Here is a 4709-nt window from a genome sequence, read left to right as displayed (position 1 = left end):
ACCCCCACCCCCCCAGCCCACCCCACCCACCCACCCCCACCCCCGACACCACCCCCCACCCCACCCCACCCTGCTCCACCCCCACCCCCCCACCCCACCCTACCCCCCCCACCCCCACCCCCGACACCACCCCCCCACTCCACCCCCACCCCGCCCCGCCCCACCACATACATACTTACCCAGCTGCCGGGGGGTTCCCACTGGCCTCAGTATCCTCGGCCAGGCGGGCGAGGTGGGGAGTGGGCCTGGGTTTCCTGCTCCGGGTCCTAGTCCAGGGGCTCCGCCTCCTGCGGGGAGGCAGGGAGTCACTCGCAATCGCCAAGGTGACAGGATGAGCTGGTTCGGGGAGATGGTGAGGCTCCAGGGGTATTTGGGTTGGGTTGGGGGGGGGGTTGGGTGGGTGATCAGGGCCCTGAAAGAGCTGGTGGTTTTACTGTGCGGGATGGGACAGCGTCAGGGCTTGGGGGTGATGTGGGGGTGGGTGGGCGGGGGTGGTGGGGGGGAACCTCCGGGATGTATTTTGGGCGGGGGGGTTGGGGGTGGGGGGGGGGTGGTATTTCCTGTGAAGGTCAAAGAGTCATGTCAGCAATTGATTGTGATAATTTCATCATTCACTGTCTCTGCCCCCCCTCCCACTCTCTGCCCCCCTCCTCCCTCTCTCTGCCCCCCCTCCTCCCTCTCTCTGCCCCCCCTCCTCCCTCTCTCTGCCCCCCTCCTCCCTCTATCTCTCTCTCTCTCTCTCTCTCTCTCTCTCTCTAGGTTTGGACTGAAGAGCTCTTCAAACTGGCGACTAACATCCTTGCTCACAATGCCTCCCGAGAGTCCTTACTGCACAAAGTGTGAGTGATGGCTGGACTGATCGGGTGTGGGAGGGGGGTCAGGTGAAGGGGCACTCTGCTACTGTTTGGTGTTGTTCCCTCCCCCCCACCCCAACAAGGTGAATGCTGTGCTCCCAGTTAGACCCGGACCCTGGACAGGCCCTGTGGCTAGCACGCTGTTTGTGAGAGAGGGGGCAGTGTAGAGGGAGCTTTACTCTGTATCTAACCCCGTGCTGTACCTGCCCTGGGAGTGTTTGATGGGGACAGTGTAGAGGGGGCTTTACTCTGTATCTAACCCCGTGCTGTACCTGTCCTGGGAGTGTTTGATGGGGACAGTGTAGAGGGGGCTTTACTCTGTATCTAACCCCGTGCTGTACCTGCCCTGGGAGTGTTTGATGGGGACAGTGTAGAGGGGGCTTTACTCTGTATCTAACCCCGTGCTGTACCTGTCCTGGGAGTGTTTGATGGGGACGGTGTAGAGGGAGATTTACTCTGTATCTAACCCCGTGCTGTACCTGCCCTGGGAGTGTTTGATGGGGACAGTGCGGAGGGAGCTTTACTCTGTATCTAACCCCGTGCTGTACCTGTCCTGGGAGTGTTTGATGGGCCTTGATGTGGAAACTTGAATTTGAGTAAAGCTGTGCAGCTCCTTTAAGGCCAATCCCGATCAGTGGAGTGAGCCTGCCCTCTGGTGTTGCGCACCCCAAACTGCATGGAGCGTCCTTGGTGAAACTCACTCCCCATCTCTCCAGCTCCTGTCGCCCCCCTCGGGACGTCCCAGAGTGTTTCACACACAGCCAAGGACTATTATTTGAAGTGTGGTCCCTGTTGTGATGTAGGAAACTCAGCAGCCCATTGACGCACAGCAAGATCCCACAAACAGCGACGTGATAATGACCCAGATCATCTGTTTTTTAGTGGGTGTTGGGTGAGGGATAAATATCGGCCCCCAGGACACCGGGGAGAACTCCCCCCCGCTCTTCTTCCAATAGTGGCCGTGATGATCCTATTTTGACCTCAGGACCCTCCCGATGAGGGGTGTGGTGATTGGTTGCTGGGATACCCGCTCTGGCTGTTGGAGATGGTGTTTTCTGACTGACCCCCTCCCTCTGTCTCCACAGATTCGCCCGATTCAAACTGCAGGTCAATCAGGACGGACACATCCCTGTGAAAAAGTGAGTGAACTCGGGCCCACCCCCTCCCCCCTGGACCCTCCACCTGACCCTCCTCACCCCCTCGGACCCTCCCTCCGGACCCTCCCCCTCCCCCCTGGACCCTCCACCTGACCCTCCTCACCCCCTCGGACCCTCCCTCACCACTACCACCATCGGACCCTCCCTCACCCCCTCCCCTCGTCCCCTCCCTCCTCCCCCTTGCCTGCCTACCTCCCTCCCCCTCACCACCCTCTACCCTCTCGCCTGCCCCTCTCCCTCCCTCCCTCGCCTCACACTGACCGGCTCGCTGTTCTCTCTCTGCAGCATCATCAAACTCTTCTCTGCTGATAAGAAACGTGCTGAGAACGCTCTCGATTCATGTGGCCTCAACTTCAGTCGGGTAAGTGACGCGCCCTCTCTCTCTGTCTCCATCTCTCTCTGTCTCTGTGTCTGTCTCTGTGTCTGTCTCTGTGTCTGTCTCTGTGTCTGTCTCTGTCTCTCTCTGTCTCTCTCTGTCTCTCTCTGTCTCTCTCTGTCTCTCTCTGTCTCTCTCTGTCTCTCTATCTCTCTCTGTCTCCATCTCTCTCTGTCTCCATCTCTCTCTGTCTCCATCTCTCTCTGTCTCTGTCTCTGTCTCTGTCTCTATCTCTGTCTCTGTCTCTGTCTCTCTCTCTCTCTCTCTCTCTCTCTGTCTCTCTGTCTCTCTGTCTCTCTGTCTCTCTGTCTCTCTCTCTCTCTGTCTCTCTCTCTCTCTCTCTGTCTCTCTCTCTCTCTCTGTCTCTCTGTCTCTCTGTCTCTCTGTCTCTCTGTCTCTCTGTCTCTCTGTCTCTCTGTCTCTCTGTCTCTCTCTGTCTCTCTCTGTCTCTCTCTGTCTCTCTCTGTCTCTCTCTGTCTCTCTCTGTCTCTCTCCGTCTCTCTCCGTCTCCATCCATCTCTCTCTGTCTCCATCTCTCTCTGTCTCCATCTCTCTCTGTCTCCGTCTCCGTCTCCGTCTCCCCGTCTCCCCGTCTCCCCGTCTCCCCGTCTCCCCGTCTCCCCGTCTCCCCGTCTCCCCGTCTCCCCGTCTCTCCGTCTCTCCGTCTCTCCGTCTCTCTGTCTCTGTCTCCATCTCTCTCTGTCTCCATCTCTCTCTGTCTCCATCTCTCTCTGTCTCCATCTCTCTCTGTCTCCATCTCTCTCTGTCTCCATCTCTCTCTGTCTCCATCTCTCTCTGTCTCCATCTCTCTCTGTCTCCATCTCTCTCTGTCTCTCTCTGTCTCTCTCTGTCTCTCTCTGTCTCTCTCTGTCTCTCTCTGTCTCTCTCTGTCTCTCTGTCTCTCTGTCTCTCTCTGTCTCTCTCTGTCTCTCTCTGTCTCTCTCTGTCTCTCTCTGTCTCCGTCTCTTCTCTCTGTCTCCGTCTCTCTCTGTCTCCGTCTCTCTCTGTCTCCGTCTCTCTCTGTCTCCGTCTCTGTCTGTCTCCGTCTCTGTCTGTCTCCGTCTCTCTCTGTCTCTCTGTCTCTGTCTCTGTCTCTGTCTGTCTCTCTCTCTCTCTCTCTCTCTCTCTCTCTCTGTCTCTCTGTCTCTCTCTGTCTCTCTCTGTCTCTCTCTGTCTCTCTCTGTGTCTCCGTCTCTCTGTGTCTCCGTCTCTCTGTGTCTCCGTCTCTCTGTGTCTCCGTCTCTCTGTGTCTCCGTCTCTCTCTGTCTCCGTCTCTCTCTGTCTCCGTCTCTCTCTGTCTCCGTCTCTCTCTGTCTCCATCTGTCTCTCTCTGTCTCCATCTGTCTCTCTCTGTCTCCATCTGTCTCTCTCTGTCTCCATCTGTCTCTCTCTGTCTCCATCTCTCTCTGTCTCCATCTCTCTCTGTCTCCATCTCTCTCTCCGTCTCCGTCTCTCCGTCTCTCCGTCTCTCCGTCTCTCCGTCTCTCCGTCTCTCCGTCTCTCCGTCTCTCCGTCTCTCCGTCTCTCCGTCTCTCCGTCTCTCCGTCTCTCCGTCTCTCCGTCTCTCCGTCTCTCTGTCTCTGTCTCTCTCTGTCTCTGTCTCCATCTCTCTCTATCTCCATCTCCATCTCTCTCTGTCTCCATCTCACTCTGTCTCCATCTCTCTCTGTCTCCGTCTCTCTCTGTCTCTGTCTCTCTCTGTCTCTGTCTCTCTCTGTCTCTGTCTCTCTCTGTCTCTGTCTCTCTCTGTCTCTGTCTCTGTCTCTCTCTGTCTCTGTCTCTCTCTGTCTCTGTCTCTCTCTGTCTCTGTCTCTGTCTCTCTCTGTCTCTGTCTCTCTCTGTCTCTGTCTCTCTCTGTCTCTGTCTCTCTGTCTCTCTCTCTGTCCCTTTGTCTCTCTCTCTCTGTCTCCATCTCTCTCTGTCTCCATCTCCCTCTGTCTCCATCTCTCTCTGTCTCCATCTCTCTCTGTCTCCATCTCTCTCTGTCTCCATCTCTCTCTGTCTCCATCTCTCTCTGTCTCCGTCTCTGTCTCCGTCTCTGTCTCCGTCTCTGTCTCCGTCTCTGTCTCCGTCTCCGTCTCCGTCTCCGTCTCTCTCTGTCTCCGTCTCTCTCTGTCTCCGTCTCTCTCTGTCTCCATCCATCTCTCTCTGTCTCCATCTCTCTCTGTCTCCATCTCTCTCTGTCTCCGTCTCCCCGTCTCCCCGTCTCCCCGTCTCCCCGTCTCCCCGTCTCCCCGTCTCCCCGTCTCTCCGTCTCTCCGTCTCTCTGTCTCTGTCTCCATCTCTCTCTGTCTCCATCTCTCTCTGTCTCCATCTCTCTCT

General features: G+C 57.0%; 1 protein-coding gene across 1 annotated transcript in view; it reads left to right on the top strand.

The window, feature by feature from the left end:
* Positions 1 to 763: 763 nt before the first annotated feature.
* Positions 764 to 4709, top strand: part of LOC121274756 (1-phosphatidylinositol 4,5-bisphosphate phosphodiesterase beta-1-like) — a 66091-nt gene continuing 62145 nt past the window's right edge. Inside the window, exons 1-3 of the mRNA XM_041182099.1 lie at positions 764 to 839; positions 1940 to 1993; positions 2297 to 2372. The gene's annotated coding sequence lies outside the window, so the exon portion shown is untranslated. The remainder of the gene's footprint in view (positions 840 to 1939; positions 1994 to 2296; positions 2373 to 4709) is intronic.

Source organism: Carcharodon carcharias (assembly GCF_017639515.1).
Source record: "Carcharodon carcharias isolate sCarCar2 chromosome 37 unlocalized genomic scaffold, sCarCar2.pri SUPER_37_unloc_7, whole genome shotgun sequence".
Lineage (NCBI taxonomy): Eukaryota > Metazoa > Chordata > Chondrichthyes > Lamniformes > Lamnidae > Carcharodon > Carcharodon carcharias.
This window is presented reverse-complemented; position numbering and strand designations above follow the sequence as displayed.